The sequence below is a fragment of the Equus asinus genome, chromosome 2 (assembly GCF_041296235.1).
Source record: "Equus asinus isolate D_3611 breed Donkey chromosome 2, EquAss-T2T_v2, whole genome shotgun sequence".
NCBI classification, from domain to species: Eukaryota; Metazoa; Chordata; class Mammalia; order Perissodactyla; family Equidae; genus Equus; species Equus asinus.
Window position 1 is genome coordinate 131,332,942 of NC_091791.1, and position 20,978 is coordinate 131,353,919.

Consider the following 20,978-nt stretch of genomic DNA (forward strand, 5'->3'; position numbering starts at 1 on the left):
GTGGGGAGTGGGGGCTGCTCAAGGCACCCACCTCCAATCTCACTTGCCTAGCAAGTGGCACAAACTGGATTTACCAGGGGGCTGTGATCCAGCATGCAGGAATCGCACCCAGCCCACTCACCCACCTCTGCCGCTCCCCAGGGGACCAGGCTCCTGGGTGCTGGCATGGAGAAGCCCGGCAGGATTTCCAGAGCAAAGGAAGCTGAAGACCGCCCTTGCCTTCTCCCACCAAGTAACCCGCACTGCCCGAGATGACTCCTGGACATTGCCCAGGATGGCCTCAGTTGACATTGCCACTGGGAGAGGCTGGCCTCACCCACTCTGTCCCTTTGGGATGGGATAGGGTGGGGCTGAGGAGATGGGGTAAACATGGCTGTGGGTGGGGAGGGCTGGAGGTCACTCATGTCAGCTTGCACATGTTGGATACTGCCAGGGTTCCCGCAGGACATTCCAGTGGTGGTGCAAAGGGCCCAGAGTCTCGCTCCAGCTGCTTCAGCTCTGGCCCCAGCTCTACCGCTCTGGCAAGTCCCAGGGCCTCAATTTCAGAGGCAATACAGGGTGGAGGTGAAAAGAGCTGGGCCACTCCCTCGCTGTGTCACCCCAAGCAAGTAACATGACTTCTCTGAGCCTGCTTCCCCACCCATAAAATGGGGATGATATTAACAGTGCTTGCTTCATAGGGTTGATGTGAAGATTAGACTCCATAAAGTACATAAAGGCCTCTATAAATTTTAGCTATCGCCATTGCCACCACCATCCTCAGTTTCCCAGTCCGTTAAAAGGGAATAATCCTAATCCCTGCCACGCCAACCTCACCGGGCTGTAGTGAGATAAGGAAAACAAAACTGCAAACTCCACGAGGACAGAGTCTATGTCTGCCTTGTCCCCTAATGCATCTCCAGGATCTAGAATACTTCCTGGCTATGGTAGGTGCTCAGCAAATGTCTATGAATGAATGAATGAGTGAATGAATGAACAAAGGAATGAGTGGAGTGTGGGGATGTTCTTGTGACTGAAGATATTCCATTGAGGTGAGCTGCTCTTGTTTCCAATGAGTAATCGGTGATGTCCAACGACAGAATGGATTGTGTTGGGAAATAGCAAGTTCCCCATCACTGGAGGCAATCAAAGAAACTGGAAGGTCACTTGGCACAGGCGTCAGAGATGGTCTTACACATCACACTCAGGCTGAACTAGACGATGCCTCCAGAGTCCTTTCCAGCTCAGGGGGAATGACAGGCTCACCCCTCCCATCTCAACTCCTTCCAGCCACCAGCAGCCCTCAGTCAAGTCTGGTCAACTCACGCTCAAGGGAATGTAAAACCAACCCTCTCGCATCCTCACACTGTGGGCACATACTCCACCCAGACCACTGGTCTCAAAAACATGCTCATGGCCAGGCACACTTACCCCACTTTGCATACACAGCCACTCACCGAGCAGCTGCCACCATCATCACTAACAACAGTGGCAGCTAATGCACTGAGCACTCGCTACAAAACAGGCTTTGGGCCAACCCCTCCTCCAACTTGATCTCATTTAATTCTCACTCCTAAGAGGAGGGGCTCATTATCCACATCTTAAAGGTGGAAAACCAAGGTCAGAAGGTGAAATGACTTGCCCAAGGTCACATGGCTGGTGGCAGCAGAGCTGGGCTTTGAACCCAGCTCTGTCTCACTCTAGAGCCTGCCCTCTTGGGCCACACTGCCTCCCTAACACAAACCGACAAGCAGACAAAGCGAGCCCAGCTGGGTCTCACAAGGCGGCATCCAGCCCAGCCATCAGCCCAACCTTGAGGGATGGTGGAGCCACCTGGGCAACCTGCTCCATGGGCAAGGCAGAGTCGTGAAGCAAAAGGCACAATCTCCCCTTGGGTGCATGTGCGCTGGTCTCCAGGTTCATGCAAGGATGGAACCCCAGCCAACTGTGGACTCCTGCTTGGGCGTGAGCAGCACATGGACCCCAGCTTGCAAGTGGTTCCAACCCACCTTTGTAGCTCGTTTCTCCTACCTCCTGCCTAAACCCTACATCCCAGCCAAAGTGGACCCTTCCTGGTTACCTCTGGGCCTTTGCTCAGCCAGTCCCTTGTCAGGAACGCCTCTCCTCTTCTCCCAGCAAATCCTACTCAACAGCACAAGTACAGCTCAGATGTCTCCTGCTCCATGAAGCCTCTCTGATCCTTGCAAGGGAGAACTCGTGCTCCCTCCATAACATGTGGTCCATTCCTCCATTCCAGCATTTACTGCGTTGTCCTCTGGCTAGTTGTTTATGTGTCTGCCTCCCTCGCCAGACTGAGTCCCTTGGGGCCAAGGCAGTGTCTGACTCAATGTGAGAGTCCATCTGTGAGCACAGGGCCGGGCACCCAAAGATGCCCGACGAATGCTGTGATTTCATTCCTGATGCCCAGGAAGGTCCCCACACACGGCGCTGGCAGAGTTTGTGGGGGGTCACATACTTGGGAACGTTCACCGCTGACATCATCCGTCCACACGGAGCCGAGTGACAAGCCCATTAGCAAGCCGGCGAGGAGAACATCTGCAGCTCCTTCAGAAAGCAGTAACTTCCTGGAAGTGGACTGGTGGGGAATCAGCGATGCATTGTTCACGCAGCTCCCAGGCGGAGCCCGGCCAGCAGACTCTCTCTGATTTCATCACAGACACCGGCTCCTTGCTCGGCCCTGCCCAACACACACAGTGGGAAGGACTGGAAATGCTCTAACCCTGGTCCTGCCACCGCTGGCTGGGTGATGGCAGGCCCATCCGACTCTGGGCCTCAGTTCGTTCATCCACAAGACAGGAGAAACAGCAACCCCAGCTCTGCCTGCCTTATAGGGCTGGAGTAAAAGGGAACGGGTGAGTAAAAGGCAGAAGGCACCTTGGAAATATAAAAATCATTCAAAAGCAAGAGGCGGGGCCAGATGAGGTTGGAAGACGAGGACTCTCTTCATTCCTGTGGCTTAAAATCACCTCCGAGCTGCACGGACAAGGTGCTTTCTGGGCCTCAGTTTTGTCATTTGACAGTTGAGGGGTTGAACCGGGTCAGTGTTTTCCAAACTCCATACTCTGTGTACCACTGCCAATACGCTGCCATCGCTACAAATCACCTGAACCACATTTATCTTAAAATTTTGTTTAAATGGACTCTTTTTAAAATTTAAATATCTGCTTGAGCCTCATTCTAAGCAATTTTAACCACGACACAACTGGTTTGATGTGTTAGCTACATTTTTTTTCTAATACACATCAAATAAATACGTGATGATTAAACCAAACCGTAATCCTCCAGGCCCCCTGAAACCATTCTGTGCGCCACTGCTGATCCACATCCATTCTTTGAGAAACAGAGAGAAAGAGAGAAGACCCTTCAGGCTCTTTCCAGCTCCAACAGCCCAAGGTTTACACTCACACGATGCACTCATCTGGCACCCAGCCCAGGGACAGAGCCCCAGGAGATGGTAAGACAATCCTCACTCTCCAGGAGCTTCCAATCTTGTCTGTGAAAAAATGCTCTCCAATTACTTCAGTGTGTTTTACCTGTATTTAATTTAAAACTTGCTCTAAGGCATTGTACCAAAATGTATATATCACAGCAAGATGAAAAATTAAGTGGGTGATGAAATTCAGATTAAAGGAAAGTGAGGGTAGGAGAAATGAGGCAAGACAAAAAGAGGCATAAAAGCCTTACTGGAACTCTCAAATGCTCCCTGGAAGAGTACCACAGATTGGAGCTCTGAGCTCCCTAGCAGCCAAAGTAAAAAGGGAAAACATGATTCGTTCTCATCAGCATTTGATACATGAACAAAGTCCTCAACTACATCCCTAAGATAAATATAACGTAATGGGTCTCTGGGGCTGCTGATCTGGGCAGAAAGATGCTGCTCTTGTCTCCTGACAGGTGTCCCTGCCTCTCCTAAAACCCATCTCCTATGCTGATGCCACCGTGATCTTCCCCCAAAATAAAATTTTGATCATATACAAAAATATATAATGTTTTCCTTTTACTTCCCAAATGAAATTAAAAATTTCAGGCTTGCATTCATGCATCTCTATGAACTAGCCCCAAAATATCTTTAGGGTCACATCTCTTGGTACCTCATATTTAGATCTCAGTGGAACTGCCTGAGTTCAAATCTTGGCTCTACCACGTAGTAGCCATGTGACCCTGGGCAAGTTACAAAACTTCTCTGAGTCTCAGTTTGCTCATCTGTAACATGAAGACATAAAAAGTTCTTGTCTCCTAGGATTATCATGAGACCTGAATGTGGCAACCCAGGAGCAGTGCTGCTCCCCTGCCAGGCGCATCAATGGGAGCTCTTCCGCAGCGCATTCTCATCTCTCCTGGCCTGTGCTCGTGTCAATGCTTCAGACTGGCTCCTCCTCCCTTTCTCTGTTGACTGAAATCCTGATCATCCAGACCCAGTTCAAGTGCCACTTGAACTGGGGGCCTTCCCTGATCTCCCAATCAAAAGAACCCATTCCTTGCTCTCTTTTCCCACAGCACATAATTTATGTGCAATACAATCTATGCAATCTATGCAACACTCAACCGGTGTTTCTCACCCTGGAGGGTCACCTCCTACTAGGAGGTGATGAAATCCAAGTGGTAGGCTGCTGCCAGCACTTAAAAAAAAGAGACAGAGTAGAAAAGACTAGAAAATACCACAGTGCATGGTATGACTTTTGATTTGGTTTTGTATACGTAATATATATTTGTGAATGTGCTTGGTCACAACATAAAATGATTTGCTTATTAGGAGTTGCAGCCAAAATATGTCTGAAAGCCACAGTATTAACTGTGGGTTCCTGGAGGGCACAGATCAAGTCAGGTCCGCCACTGTGTCTCCAGCACTTAGCACAGAGCCTTGCACATAGTAGGCACTCAAAAAACACTTAGTGAAGTGAACTGAAAATCTAGGACCAGAGAGTGCGTTTACTAGGGCATTCCAGGTGCCTGAGATTCAGGTACAAACACCCATGTCCAGCCACAACTTCTGAGGACCCCACTCAATGACAAGACCCACTCAGCAGGGTGGCAGCCATCCAGTGGGGATTCCAAAATCAAGGTTGTTGAGTGTGGGTGGAAAAGAACAATATGGTTAGTCCCCACTTACCCAATTCCCAAGACTCTACCTTCGTCTCCCACCCCACGGAAGAGACCACGGTGAAGAAAGGCCCAGAGTTTGCTGAGAAGGAACAGACACAAGCACACACTTACACACACATACATGCATGCACACTCACACACATACACGCATATATACTCACAGACATGTAGACATGTTACTCTTCATTTCATAGGTGGGGACGTGGGGGCCCAGTGAGGGCAAGTGACTTGCTCAAGGTCACACAGCTGGTTAGTGGCAGAGCTGGGACTAGAACCAAGTCTCTTGGTTCCTAGACCAAGAGTGAAGACACAATAAATGATACATTAAACAGAAAATGCTTAGAAAAACCCAGAAGGTCCCTTCCCAGAGTGAGAGGTGATGTCATGCCCAGCTCCAGGATCTGCAGAGCTAGAGGCCACAGTGGCCGACATGCCTGTCTCCTCCTGCGCTGCCTCTAGGTTCCTGCCCATCCCCAGCTGCCAGTCCCCCAGGGCCACCTGTGCCAGGATAGCACCCTGTCCTGCTTTGTAGAACCGAGGGAGCTGATGTCATTGGAAAGCACGGGCCTGGAGACAGACAGACGGCTGTAACTCAGTCCCAACAACCCCTGGGCCCTATTCCTACCCCTCAGAGCCCTGGCTCCTCATTTGGTAACTACCGTTCCTGCTCTCTACTTCAGGTTCTCAGGAGGATTAAACGAGACCAGGTCAGTTAAGCACCTGGTAGGTGTGTGCAAACGTTAGTTCCCTCCCTTCTCTCTCCCTTGAAACCCTTTATTTCATCCTCAGAGATTTCTTCCAAGTGAAAACAAAACACTTCTGACCATATCCTCTTCTGCTCTAACACCTTCAATGTCCCTACAAGTCCAAACTCCCAGCCCAGCTCTCAAAATCCTTCACGACTGGGACCTTTTCTTCACCTCTTTTAGCCCTCTTGTCCATCAATGGGATGGACCAGTCACCTGTCACCTGGGATCACAGTTTGCTGAGAATGAGCATGCACACACATAAGCACACGCTTCTACACAAATACACGCATGCACACACACACACACACACAGGGCACTCTCCTCTCAGACTTGCCTTCCTCATATCCACCTTTCAAAAATCCCGATTCCGAAAGCTTTGTCAGGCCCATGCAGTTGGAATTCGTCAGCCTGTATGAGTTTGGTTCTGGAACCAAATGCACTTCAGCACACTACGTAATCACTCCTGGTGCGCCTGCCTATCTTTCCCGGGAGACCGCGAGTGCCCAGGAGGCAAGACATAGATCGCAGGCCCCCGGGTAGGGCCAGCCCCTGGCCCATGGTGACCTCACCGATGACTGGAACGTGGGATTCCCCACACGTGTTGCAGCCCGCGTGCTGACACGGCCTCACTTGTGGCCTGTTAGAATCATTCGCACGGCCTGGAAGACTCGCACAATTGCCCACGCCAGCCAGCAGGTGGTGTGAACCTGGATCCAGGGCAGCCGCCCGCTTTTAAGGGAGTGTGGCATGCCAGACAGGCCAGCAGGCCAGGCGGCCAGAGACCCTGGTGGAGGCTGGGTGACCTTGAGCAAAGCTTTGCCTTTCCATTGGAGTCACAGTAAAACTCTGAAATCTATAAATAAGACCAAAAATAAGGCTAAATACCTGTCTGAGAAGGAACTAGGACAACCAGAGAGCTTTTTCCAGCTACATGCATCCTGCCCAAGATTCTTAACCCTCCTCCCTCTGACAAACGTCTATCAGAATCTGGGGAGGTAGAGAAGAGGCATGCGTATTATCTAGAACAGGCTCCCAAGAGAAGTTTGATTAGTCACGTCCTCAACAGCAGCCCAGTTTTACCCATCAGTATACTGTTCACGACCAAAGCACAACTGTAGAATCACTCCTCGAGCGCCCTAAGCCAGGATGCAACACTTAATCAACCTGAGCTTCACCAGTCTGAGGCAGGACACCCTGCGCTCCAGGCAGAGCTGAGGGTGGTGGACACAGGGCTCTTCCGGCACAGGGTGGAGAGAAGGGCTCCCTGGACAGGGCTGCTGGGAGAGGGGAGTGAGTCCTGTGGGTCAACCTCCCAGCAGGTCTGGCCTGCAGGAGGGGCTCTATAAACGGCAGCCATTCCCCGCCACCCCCGGCGAAGTTGATGTCTTCCACAGGCAGTAAGCATCGAGGAGGGAGGGCTGCCCGTCTTCCTTCTGCTTCTCTGAGCCTGAGCCCCAGCCCCTGGCTCAGGAACGAACCCATCGCAAACGCTCAAAAACCCTTCCTCATTCCACAAACATCTACTGTGTGGCTGCCCTGCACCAGGCCCCCAATTAGGGAAGAGAGAGAAGAGCAAGACCCGCCCGCACCCTTCCTAAGGCCCCCAGTCCGGGGGAATGGCTGATTCTCTGTCCACTCTGAGTAGGAAGGTCCACATTAGTCCTGTCTCCTGAGTGTCTCAGGCCACACCACAGGTGCGTCAGGGAATTCCTGGCTGTTTGGGGCCAGAGCTGGCCAGAGAGCATCTGTGAATGACCAAACAGTGCATTCCGAGCAGGCCTGGGAGCCCTGGGAAGTGGAGGGACGGTGTCACTGGTTGCCCTGAGCTTGAAGTTAGCCATCACTCCCTCTTCAGCCAGGAAGGCCTGCAGCAGCACCCATGACGCCTCACCTGTCTCCTCTCAGAGGCCCCACTGCAAAACCCATCTCCTGTATGCAGCAACCCCCCATCCCAGCTTCTGGGCATCCAGTGCCTGGTAAACAGAACTCTGTGGGGGGTCAAGCCCCTACCCAACCCGGCTCCCACACACAGAAGCTTTGTCTGAGCTGCTGATGCATAATACATGGGCGCAGGCCCGGACCAGCCTCGGGCCCATCTTGGACAACAAGCCCGTCACTAAGAGGCTGTGAGGGGCACAGCCAGGACACAATGCGCTCCAGTCAGAGCTGAGGGCAGTGGATAAAGGGCCTGCTGGGTCCCTGGAACCGGCCCCTCCCCCAGTGCACTCTGCAGGGTGGAGAGGAAGGCAGTCCCCAGAAAGCCCTGGGGAGGGTGTGTGTGCGTGTGTCCTGAAACCCTCCCAGCCACTTTCCAGTGCACCCTCCAGCCACATCCTCGACTCACAGGCTTAGCTGTTTCCCCCGTGCAAGCCAGAGAGAGCCATCCAAGGCCCCTCCTTGTCTCGGGCCCCGTGTGACTTTTTTAAAAGAGTTTTCCCAGCAGGTGATGCCACCCATCAGGGTCTAGTATGCTCCTTGGGGTCCTGGGCTCCTTGATCTTGGCTGGCCCAGAGGCCCCTCACCTACATGTCAGTGGGAAAACAACATGGAGATAACAGAATAAGAGAGAGGCATTATGAATCACCTCCAACACACTTCCTAAAAGAGGCTATGCACAATTTTATGTGCTAAAATAGCACCCTTTCTCTTGCAGAATATTTAGGTAGACAAATCCACATGCAACCCATCTCAACATAAGCAGAACTGGGGAATTGCATGTACAGCTGCTTTAGCAATAAGAGTTGGAGAGATTCATTTTGACTCATCATGCAAACACACCAAAGGTGTGTTCAGAGGCTCTTGCGGGCACAGCTTGTCCTAGGGCCCACTCCCACAGATTCAGGGTGAGAGCCAAGAAATCTGCATTTTGACAAGCACCTAAGAGATCCCAACGCAGGTGGTCCACAGGTGACACTTTAAGACACAGTGGTTAATGAGAAATTATAGGTTTCAAACACTCAAATAAGTACCACACACTGGTGGTTCACTAAACAACCCACAACAAACTAAATCAATAATGATGGAGCTAAACTCACAGCAATTTATAATTAAAAAGCAGGAATAGCAGCAACTGGACATTGGAGCCAACTCAAGATGACAATGAGGGCAAAATGTCCTTCCTGAGAATTTTGGGAGTTCCAGCTGTCTATACAGGTGCACACAGTAGGAGCTTTGCCAAGGACTGCTAGGGCACCGGCCACCTTCACAGAATACTGATTTCAAGGGCCCAACAAACTCCAAGGATATACTAATTTTGGTTTACAAATACCATGGTTTGATAATCTTGTTTGATACAGGAGGCTATCTGTAAGCAGTTTTTGGTGTATAATAAAATAAAATCTACGGAATTGTGCTTTATTGGCTCTTAAACCCAAGGAAGGGCTTGCAATTCTGAATCTGTTCTCAACCCTTCAGGGAGAGCCTTGCCATCCATCACAGGACTGAAGACTGGTCCTTCAAGACTTGCCACAGAGAGAGAAAGGAGGGAAGGCATGTGAGGGTTGTGAAGAGAAAGGATCAGTCTATTTTGATAAATCTCAATTTGGTAAGCCATTTTAATAAACTGCCACTGCCATCATGCAGCTGTTTGGAGTTCTGAAATTCTGAGCTTTAAGATCTGTTTTTTTGCAGAGATTGCTCATGTCCCCCAGATTCTGTCCTCCTATTTTCATAGTGACGGTCTCAATTTTTAGCAGGGAAAAAGACTACATTTCCCAGCTACCTTTGCAACTGAGTGTGTGGTCACGTGATGAACTTCTGGCCAATAGGATGTGAACAGAAGTATCATGAGGCAGCTCCAGGCCATCCTCTGTAAAGGAAGTGGGAGCCATCCTCTCTCTTCCCTTATCTAGCAGGCAGAAATGCAGACATGGGGGTGAGCCATTTTAGATGACAGAGCAACAAGAGAGAACCTGGGCCGCTGACCACTTTGAAAAGAAGAGCCACCTTAACAGCCTCAACACTTACACTAGACTGATGTGAGAGAAAAATAAACTTCAGTTTTGTTTATGCCACTTTGGGTCTTTTGTAGAGCAGCCCAAACCATGTCCTAACTGAAGCACTGTTTCTAACTCCCATTTCTCACTCTTTCATGACCCTGGGGAGGGCCCGGGGAAGGGATCTGACCTCTGATTTTGAGAGGCCAGTTAAGATAAAATACACAAGCTAAGACTAAAGGCTTCTATCACCTGCCCCTTCTGGAACTCCTGGGGAAGAGGAGAAAGTAGGCGGCTTCTCTGAAGGGTCATCAGGAGTTTTGGTGAAGCTAGGGAAGGGAGTCCCATGTCATGCTTAACCTGGCCATCCCTGTGCAATCCCAGGGACAGTTGATGGCTCTGATGTTCCACCTGGGTAAGGGATGCCAAGAAAGTTCTTCTAGGCCTCAGGGAGCAAACGGGCCCAGGTCCCAAAAAACCAAGAGGAGGAGGGCTAGGATCAGTTATAAACCAGCTACTGCCATCTGTCTCTCATGAAATGGTGGAAACTCCCAAGCCATAGATCTGCAGAGCTGGAAGAATCCTAAAGATCATCTAATCCCACTACCTCATTTAGAGAGGAGAAAACTGAGGTGTGAGGAGGGGAAGTTATGTGTTCAAGGTCAGTCAGAGAGCAAGTTATCAGCAGGCCAAGGCTTGAACCCAGGTCTCCCACCCCAGCCAGTTCCATGCTCTTTCTAGACTTTGTGCTCCAACTGCTGGAACAGCCCTGCTCCCAGGAACTTAGGGGTATGCAAGATCTTACCAAACAACCTTTCCTCCCCCAGCAGCTCTCCTGCCCACCCCAGACCTCAGAGCGCTCACTCCTACATCTTCCATTCCAGTACCTGAGGGTTCCCCTGCAGGGCTGGGCATTTCTCAGTCTCTCCCGTTCTCTCTCTCTGTCACACACACACACAACCTGATAAATAATGGAGTTACTCACTGCTGATCTGTCTTTATGATCATCATTTCAAAGTCTACGGACAAAGAACTTCAGAGATAATAAAAACTTGTAAGTGTAATCCCAACTTTATTCCTCGACATCACTTTTGGTCCTTGTCAACAAACACCACGTGTCTGCATCAAGCGCCTTTAAGACCCTCATTCACTTTGTCTCATTATACCTATTCCTGGGAATTCACTCCAATAAATACCGAGCAATGTGGACACATTTCACGTATCAGGATATTTCTTAAAAGTAGAAAGCTAGACCCACCTAAATGTCCGATACTAAGAGGCTGATAAAATCAATTATGTTTATGTTCAAGTGACAGACTAACATACAAGCATTAAAAATCATGCTTCTGAAGCATATACCACATTTCATCAAATCAAATTCAATTAACTGTAGGACTGAGCATTATGTTATGTTCTTCTAAGAAAGAAAACCAAGTAGTAATTAACAATGACATGCTATCAAGTGAAGAAGGTATATTCCAATTTCGGAGATCACAAAAATGCGAAATACTATAATCAATGAAATATAGCATAAATAGTAGCATGGGGAACTGCTCCTGACACAATGTTATAATATTAAAGGCAAAAGGTAAGATATACTCACATTAGGAAAAAGAACAAGGGAAAGGAAAAGCTACAAAATGCAAAAGATGGTCCCTTAGGAGGGTGGGAGAAAGGGTGAGAGTTTACTTCCATTTTCACACTGTTCTGATTTTCCAAATTTCCAGAAAGAACATATACCGTTTTATAATCTGACAAAGATACTATTTTAAAAATACATATAAAAAGAATACAATGGGCAAGTAAAATCACGGTGAGCATGCGCACGCCCACACGGAGAGTCGGTGCCACGAGCCCCACTCAGTGGCCGGGGCGCGTGCCCTCGAGCTGAAGAAGCGCACTTGGCTTAGCGTAGTTGTTCAGTACACGGAATCTTTCCCAATCTTTTGCCAACACAAATAAAGCTTTGTGCAAAGTGCTTCTTTTATTCTCCCTCTTGGGTTACTTTCTTGGCCACTTCCGGGGTGTGGAGTGGACGTTGTGACCTGCCATCTCTGAGGTTAGTTGTTGTCTCTGTGAGTTGGAGTCAAGGGACAGGGTGGTGCCTAAGGTCCATTTTTCACTCTGATCCTCTGTTTCTATACGTGAACTTTCTGGACTGGCCAGATGCCCTGTTGGCCTCCCAAACTTGCCTCACAGAAGCTGAAATGCAATGGGGGGGCAGAGTATTGTTCTCTGCAAGGTGATAAGCCAATTTAATAAGTGAAATGACATCAGTTCCTCAAGAGATGAGCCCCTGGGATACACGTACCCTCAGCTATAGAGGTGGACATAGGATCCAGTCTGAGACCACGTTTCCACAAACAGAACTTAAAGGTTCAGCGGGGAGGGGGAAGGAAGGGATGGGAGAGTAGGAGCGGATGTACGGGAGAGGGGACCTGAAGGAAAATGCAGAAGGATGTGACACTAAAGGAAAGGGAACAAATGAGGAGACCTGGGGCGTGGGAGACAAGCTTCTCCAGGGAGAGCAGCGAGCTGGAGTTGACACCTGCTGTCCTGCAGGGCCAGGGAAATGACGCGTCTCGGCCATCTTTGGATGCCATGCCACTCTCCCTAGGGGTATTTGTAGCAGTAGGAAAAAGGGGAGGCAGTGAGCAGAAGGACATGAAGATGCAGGATTCTCACAAAGAATTCATCCCCGTCAGGCCGTCCCCTGGTCATGCCCACGCCCAGCAGCCCCAAGGGGCCAGCCAACATGTCAGGAATGGTCAGGAGCTTGGCCTAGGACCAGGAGACCGAGGTTTGCATAGTGACTCTTTCAGGTAACCTGTGGTACATCATGTGCCCTCCAGTGTTCAGGGTCAGGAAACAGAACATGGAAGCATAAACTAAGTCATCTTTAAGGTCCCTCCCGATTTGGACATCTGATGATTCCAGAATAGACGCAACTCAGTCAAGCCACTCATTTAAAAATTTTCATTTTATTTTAAAAATAATAATGTCTATATTTAAGGTGAACATGATGACTTGATACACATATACATAGTGAGATGATTACTACAGCCAAGCTAGTTAACATCCAGCTCCTCGCCTCGTGTGTGTGTGGTGAGAGCACCTGAAATCTACTCTCAGCAAGTTTCCCGTCTTCAGTACAGTATTATTAAGGGTCGTCATCACGCTGCACGTCAGACCTCCAGACCTACTCATCCTACGGAGCTGCAACTTCGTCCCCTTTGACCAACATCTCCCCATCTCCCCACCTTCCCGCCCCTGCTAACTGCCCTGCTGTTCTTTGCTTCTACGTATCCAGCTTTTAAAGTATAAGTGATGTCATGTTTTTTTCTTTCTCTGTCTGCTTCATTTCACCGAACATAATTTCATCTCTAGTTTCATCTATGTTGTTGCAAATGGCAGGATCTCCTCTTTTTTAAGGCCGAATAATATTCCATTGTCTCTATATACCACATTTTCTTTACCCATTTATCCTTCAATGGACACTTAGGTTGTTTCCATACCTTGGCTATTGTGAATAATCTTGCAGTGAACATGGTGGTACAGATATCTCTTCAAGGTACTGATTTCATTTCCTTTGGATATATATGCAGAAGAGGAATTGCTGGATTATATGGTAGTTCTATTTTTAATTTTTTGAGGAATCTCCATACTGTTTTCCATATGGCTGCCCCAATTCACATTCCCACCCACAGCACACAAGTGTTCCTTTTTCTCCACATCCTCACCAACACTTGTTATCTCATCTTTTTGATAGCCATCCCAACAGGCATGAGGTGATATCTCATGTGGTTTTGATGTGCGTTTCCCTGATGATTAGTGATGGTGAGCATCTTTTCATGCGCCTGTTGGCCATTTGTATGGAAAATGTCTAGCAGATCCTTTGCCCATTTTTTAATTGGAATTTTTGTTTTTTGCTATTGCATTGTATGAGTTCCTTTTATATTTTGACTATTAACCCCTTATTGGATATATGCTTTGCAAATGTTTTCTCCAAATCACAGGTTGCCTTTTCATTTTCTTGGTTTCCTTTGCTGTGCAGAACTTTCTAGTTTGATATAGTCTCACTTGTTTATTTTTGCTTTTGTTGCCTGAGCTTTTGAAGTCATATCCAAAAAATTATCACCCAGACCAGTGTTAAGGAGCATTTTCCCCTATGTTTTCTTCTCAGAGTTTTATGGTTTCATGTCTTACATTTAAGTCTTTAATCCATTTTGAGTTGTTTTTGTGTATGCTGTAAGATAAGGGTCCAATTTCATTCTTTTGCACGTGGATATCCAGTTTCCCTAGCACAATTTATTGAGCACACTATGCTTTCCCCATTGTGCATTCTTGGCGCCCTTGTAGAAAATCAGTTAACCATATATGCTCAGGTTTATTTCTGAGCTCAACTCACTCATTTTATTCATCCAACAATGAACATATTATCTGTGCAAGGCGCAGCATTAGGACCACAGGAACTGCAAAGCAGAATGGGAGGAGGGAAACACATTTACAGACCATACTCATCAGGCACCGAGCTACCCTACCATTAGTGACAATCCTAGGAGGCAGGTATTATTTTCCCCCATTATACAGACAACAAAACTGAAGCTCAGACCTGTTAGATCACCTGCCCAAGGTCAAAATGGTAGGTGGTTGAGTTAAGAGCCTAAGCCAAGTTAACCCACTATGCCTCATCTTCCCTCTAGGAAAAAAAGCACCATTTTTGCCTTCAAAGAACTCACAATCCTATAAGTGCCTGGGTTAGACAACTAACTGCAATACCGAGCAGGAGGCAGAACAATGCCTGATTGACCTCAACAGAGAAATGGGGAAGGAGTCGAGGAAAAGCCGGCATGGGAATCCGCCTGCAGCTTGACTCAGATTCCAGATTGGGAGTGCAGAACCAAGAGCAAGGGACCGGAGAAATGGCATTGGCATTTCGGGTAGAGGAAACAGCACAGAGACATGAATGGAGAGAGGGTCAAGTACATGGGCCATTCGAGAAAGAGAAAAGAGTCTGTTGTTGCTGGAACAAGAGGGTCTAGAGATCTGTGCAGGAGGCAAGCCTGGGAAGATGGGTGGGGCCAGGCAGCAAGGGGTCTTGGATGTTAAATCAAGATTAGGTAGTGAAGGGGTGCACCCAGGAGGTAAGCCAGCCCCCAGCTCTTCCTCCATGGGGCATGAGGAAAACGCCGGACTTCAGGGCAGAGTGGTGGCTCACCACTCACTTTGTAAACCAGGCACTGGGGACCCCACACCATCCTGTGGAGTCCTGGTTCTACTTCTAGGCTGCATCCATCCACGTTTAATGAGGACTGCTGGAGCTGGTGCCAGAGGACCACAGGCTCCCTGAGGACAGGGCCCATTTCTCACAGACCTTCAATGCCCACCTCCTAGGAGGTGCTGAAGAAATATTCACCCAGTTAATTCTGAATAACAAATGGAATTATTACCACATCCATTTTCTCTCTGTGCCTGAGTCTGTGGCCAGGTTTCTACCAAGAGAACTGGGGGGTGGAGAGGAGAGGCTGGTTGCACAATTTCAGGGCCCCTGGGGATGGGCTAGCTGGCCAATCTGGATGATTCATGCTGGTTCCAGGTCAAGCCAGTGGACTGAAGGAGACCTCTTGGCCCTCCCCCACCCCATTCCATCCTGTCTGCCATCATAGCTAGTGACGGGGCCCAGAAGGTACATCCACATGGGTTTGTAGTGAGAAGCAGCTCTCCAGTCTCATGTCCTCACTGGCTGACCCCGGCTCACCCCTGCACAGCCAGAGCAGCATCCTTCCACCGGTAGCTTTTATGCCTCCGGGTAAGTCATGGGACTCTCTGGGAAAAGAACAGGAGAAGGAAGCAAGGGCCAGAAGAACAGCTCAGGCCTGGCACAGGAAGGAGCCTGAGGCCAGCTGCAGAGAGAAGATGGAGACCCCAGTCACCCCCCCCCCAACTCCAAGGAAACCTTCCACAAAGACACCCCAGCAAGCGCCCACTGAGCACCTCCTGGGTCAGGCAGGCCATGTGGGACGCAAGGCCCGGCCTGGAGTTCTGAGGCTTTCCTTCCTTTTCCTCTCCACTGACCCTGCTCTGGTCCAGGCCCTCGTTACCGCACACCTAGATGCTGCAATGGGCCACAAGCTGAGCCCCTGTCCAAAGCCCACACAGCCAGGGCCCTCTTCAACGCAGACCCCAGAGGAGAAGGAGGGAAGACCGTTCCTAAGGCCCTGATGTGACCCAGTTCACCAGATCCTCTTCCCTCTGCCAGAAAAGGCTCGAGAGGGGGAATGCTGGAGGATGAGGACAAACTCTCTGGATATAGTAAACAAGCCCTTGCAGTGCGGCTGCCCCCGGTCCTGACAAGGCCCCACGCCCATGCCGTTCCTGTCACCAGGAGTCCCTCTGCCTCTCCCTGCCCCACCTGCTGGTTGGAACCCCAGCCACCCCTGGAGGCCCAGGGCAATGCTGCTCCTCCACGAACGCTGCTCTGCTTGCCCGGCACCCTGTGCCTACACCCTGGGGCCCTGGGCACTTCTGGCGGGGCACGGCTGCTAGGGCACGTCAGCTTTCTCTTTGCTGCCCCTCAAGGACAGGTCTGAGTTCGATTCTTTCTCTCTGCTCCTGGCACTGAGTAGAGTTTTAGTAAATACTTACTGGGTTTTGGTAAATACTTGTCACCAATACTTGTTGAATGGGTGAATGGAGGGCTGGAATAGTGGACACAGGGGAGGCAGATGATGATGACAAAGAAAATGACAATGAAGAATTCCAAGTCCCCTCCTGGAGCCCCATCAGTCCAGCTACGAGGGGCCTGAGAAAGGGCACTGGGGCGTCTGGCAGGAAGTGGCAGAGAACAATGCCTTGAGGCTGCGGCCACTGAAGATTCAGGAATTCTGGTTCCTTGGGGCACTCACTCCCTAGGAGAGGAGGAACCGGGAAGAAGAGGGGAGCATGTCCCTGACATCCATTCTCCCACCATTCTCCAACAAAGCCCTTCACTGCACAAAGAGTCAAATCCTTGAAAAACAGAAATGCACCCCCAACACACACACACACACACACACACACACTCACACGAAGGTGGAGAGAGCTGGGCCCCCAGCCAGCCAGCAGGTCAGCCTACACGGATTGGCCTGACCACGGGAGCTGTTCTCAAGGCTGCAGCCCTGCGGGGGCCAGAGCATGGAGGGGTGGGGGGAGAAACTGCCTTGCTGGCCCTTTTCCCCGGAGGCCTGGGAACCGTAACCACCACCCCTCGGGTCTGGCCATGGGCAGCCAGCCACAAGAGGCCCAACCTTGATCACTGCCCAGCCGATGTCAGAGGAAGACAGCCTCCGATTTCCGGCTCTGGGCCTGCAGGGACCCTGGTGAGGCCACCAGGTCTCATTCTGGTTGCCTAGGGCCAAGGGAAAGGAAATGCTTGCCCAGAGGTGGGTCTCAGGAAAAGCACGGTAAGTCCTCTCTCAAGGGCAGCATTTCAGTCTGCAAAGCCTCGGCAAAGCTGTAGGCCAGGAGGCCCAGCTGAGCCCAGGGGCGGCAGCTGGGCACAGGGGATCCCTCACTCCCAAGCCCCCACTTCATGAGGTGCTATGCCTGAGGGCATCTGGTTTTGACTGAAAAGTGATAAAGACCTGGGGTCTGGGAAACCCGGGGACATGAACGTGGGATGGCATCTGTTCCCGGACACCCACTACCTTAGAGAGGGGCTAGAAGTGAGAACCAGAGTTCTTTCTGAAAAGCACTCCGAGGGAGGTTCCAAGGCCCCTCCCCTTGAATCTGGGCGTGGAAGTGACACTGTGCGACTCTGAGTGGGTCAGAAGAGGTCATGCATCTTCTGTCTCGTTTGCGGGAACACTGGCTCCCTGAGTCGTCATGTAAGAAATCTGGCTACTCTGATGCTGCCATGCCAGGAGGAAGCCCAAGCCACACCAAGACGTCATATGTAGATGCTCCCGGCCCCAGTCCCAGCTGGCCCAGACCCCAGACATTGTAGAACAGAGACAAGCTACGCCTGTGTGCCCTGTCTGAATGTCTGACCCACAGAATCCATGAGGCCCCAGTAACCCCTCCACCTTCTCCAAAAGCCGGACACGTGTCTCCACCCTGGTGAGCCAGGGAGAAAGCCAGCGGAGACTGGGGGTTTCACAGGAAGCTTCTTTCCAGCTTGGGAGACCCCTTCCACGGCTCCAAATCAATCCACAGCTAATGCAGGAGGTACTGAGCACTTACAAAGTACCTGGCCCCCGCCAGCAGCTCCAGGGGATGCTAACAATGCCTTCCATGCCCAGCCCTCTGTGCTCAAGAAACTTACCCTCTATCTGGAGCCCTCAGAGGCTAACTGGAGACATGAGGGGAGATGTAACTCTGCTCAGTTATGATCCGGATTTTTCTGTGCCTGTCCCAGTTTCAAATATTCTGCCCTGCTGGACCCATGAGCTATCAAAACAGCCCTGTCCTTTCCATGTTTCCATATCCAAATTGCATTTTCTACATGACCTCTTCCACCCAGAAGCAGCTCAGAAATCTTGCAGACCATATGCCAGAATTCAGGGTATGGAAAATGTTTACTTTGAGGAGAGCTGCTGACCAACAAGTGTTTTGTTCAGTGCAACAGAATGGACGCTTACAGCCTGCCGCCTGTATGGAAGGCGCTGTGCTGGGCACTTCGGGGCCCATCGCTGCTGTTCTCGATTCAGGAATCCCAGAGCTGGAAGGGCCCCATCCACACTGCAAAATCCAGAGGCCAAGGCTTCCTCATGCTTGCCCTCTGGACGGCACTTGGTGCAGAGGACCACTCCCTCCTCCTCATCCCTTGGCCACAACTTCTCAGTCACTTCCCAAGGCTCTTCCCCTCCTGAGTCTCAGCCATGAAGAGCTCCAGGTTCAAATCCAGCCACTGCTCTTTCATTTAACCCAACCGCTCCCACCAGTTAAACTACCTAGGAGCTTCGAATAAATGCTGGTGCCAACCCCACCCCAGAGATTCTGACTTACTTGCCTGGAGGGATCCAGGGGACACTAACAGCATCCATGGATGAGACCCACTGTCCCAACTCCTCCCTGCCTGAGGTCTTCCACACACAGGGATTTAAGCCCAATGGACAAACTGATGGCTCCTAAATTTCCACCCAGGCCAGCACCTCTTTCCTGAGCTTCAGACCCATCCATTTGGATTCTCCCAGACATCTCTGACCTAATATATCGGGGACTACTGACCTCCCCACCCCATCTGCTCCTCCTCTACCACCGTGACTCCCAGGAAACGGGACTCTCATCCACCCAGCTGCTCATCCCACAAACCTGAGAGGCATCTGTAAATCCCCCTTTCTCTCTCCCCCAGCCCACCCTGGGTCCTGTCAGTTCTCCCCTCACTTTTCAGTCTCAGAACATCTGTATTATCCAAAGAATTTTTGCACAGTTATAATCATGACGTGTGTAAAACTTTGCATCTGCCTCCCTCACTTAGCACGCACATGTTTCCACATTGCCGTATCATTTTGGTATTATAATTTTTAACGTCTGCAGAGTGTTCCATTGAATGAATGCTGCCTAATTTACTTAGCAAGTCCCATACTGATAGGTCTTTATTTTGCTTCCAATTTTTAGTTGTTATAAATAATGCTGCGATGAGCATCTTGATGCATAGAGCCTTTCACCGCCTTCGGATTATTTCCTTTGGACAGATTCCCAGAAGTGGGATTACTAGGTCACAGGATATGGCCATTTTTATGGCTTGTGATGCACGTTGCCAAATTGCACTCCAAAAGGGTGATACTCTTTTATTTGTATGTGTCTTTGATAAATGGCTTATACAATGTTGGAATATGACTCTACGGGACCTCAGACAGTCCTGGCAGCTGGGAGTTTGGAGTTTTTCTCTTTTTCAAAAGCCTTCTTAAAAGTTTGCATAATTTTCTCTTAATTATCAAAGTAATAAATGCATAACACAGAAAGGCAAACACAGAAATGTATAACCGAGTAACACAAAAGCCCCTATAATGCCACCTTTCCATGGGTTCTCAGAGACATGATTTCTGACTGTCAAAATGCTAGGATAAGGACCCCGGCAGAATCTACACAGAAGTGAGGCTATCGCTTTAAATCACTACTTATACAGACAGAGGACCCCGGCCTTTCTGGAGCAGTCCTCTGGGAAGAACAGGCACATATTCTAGTCATTGTTGAGATTAAATCACCTCTTTTTTTTTAAAAAAAAACAAAAAAATCACTTTTTAAACTCCTTTTGTGAAATCCCACTTAGGACTGGCTAGGGATGTCTTCAACGCGGGCATATCTTTATTAATAGGGTTCCTCTCTTTAGCGGTAACCCAGAGTCATTCAGACACAACCTGGCTCCTTTCAAGGCCAGGAAAATGGTTTGGGGGTTGGGGGGACTCTGGCCAAGAAGCACCAAACTGATTTCCTGACCTTAGAAGCTGGTACTGAAAGCTGCTCTCAAGGTGGTCCCAAAATGTCCTGAACAATGGCCGGAGCCCCCAGAATATGTGTTGAGAGAAGGGTGATGACACTGACAGGAAACCAATAAAGATGAAGAAGGACGATGAAGCTCCTGTTTATTGAGGACTTACCATGTGCCAGGGTCTGTGCTAAGCGCTTTCCACATATAAAATCAATGTAATGCTCACAATGCTACTTGTACGACCAGGAGTTAGAACAGTAACTAATATTATTATCACCACTTACAGATGAGGAAACGGAGGGTTTAAACTTGCCCGGGACCTCACACCTACAGGGTGGAAAGGGTCAGGATCTGGACTCAGGCAGTCTGACTCCACAGCCCGGGCTCTGATTCTGAGTCTCCTGGGTGCAGGTGTCCTAGCAGGAGCCCCCGAAGGAGACCAGCTGCCCTTCTGAATCCTATGACTCAGCTCTCCTGCCCCTGCAGTCCATCCACCTTGACTCCCCGCTCAGATCCAGCATCCTGTGTGCACTAGTCAGCTAGGGCTGCCATAACTGGACAGCTTATACAACCTCACAGTTCTGGAGGCTGGAAGTTCAAGGTCAAGGGGCCAGCAGGGCTGGTTTCTGGTGAGACCTCCCTTCCTGGCTTGCAGATGGCCCCTTCTTGCCATGTGCTCACACGGCCTTTTCCCTGTGTCCTGCACACTCCTGCTCTCTTCCTCTTCTCACAGGGACATTGGTCCTATAGGATTAGGGTCCTACCCTTATGACCTAGTTT

The 20,978-nt window shown here is 49.9% G+C and overlaps 1 protein-coding gene across 2 annotated transcripts in view; it reads right to left on the reverse strand.

The window, feature by feature from the left end:
- Window positions 1-20,978, reverse strand: part of CORO2B (coronin 2B) — a 139,754-nt gene that overhangs the window by 92,714 nt on the left and 26,062 nt on the right. The window contains exon 1 of one of the 2 annotated variants that reach the window (XM_070499206.1): window positions 2,060-2,567. The exons of the other annotated variant lie outside the window; for it this stretch is intronic. The gene's annotated coding sequence lies outside the window, so the exon portion shown is untranslated. Of the gene's footprint in view, window positions 1-2,059; window positions 2,568-20,978 lie in introns of those variants that run through there. 2 annotated transcript variants of the gene reach the window in all.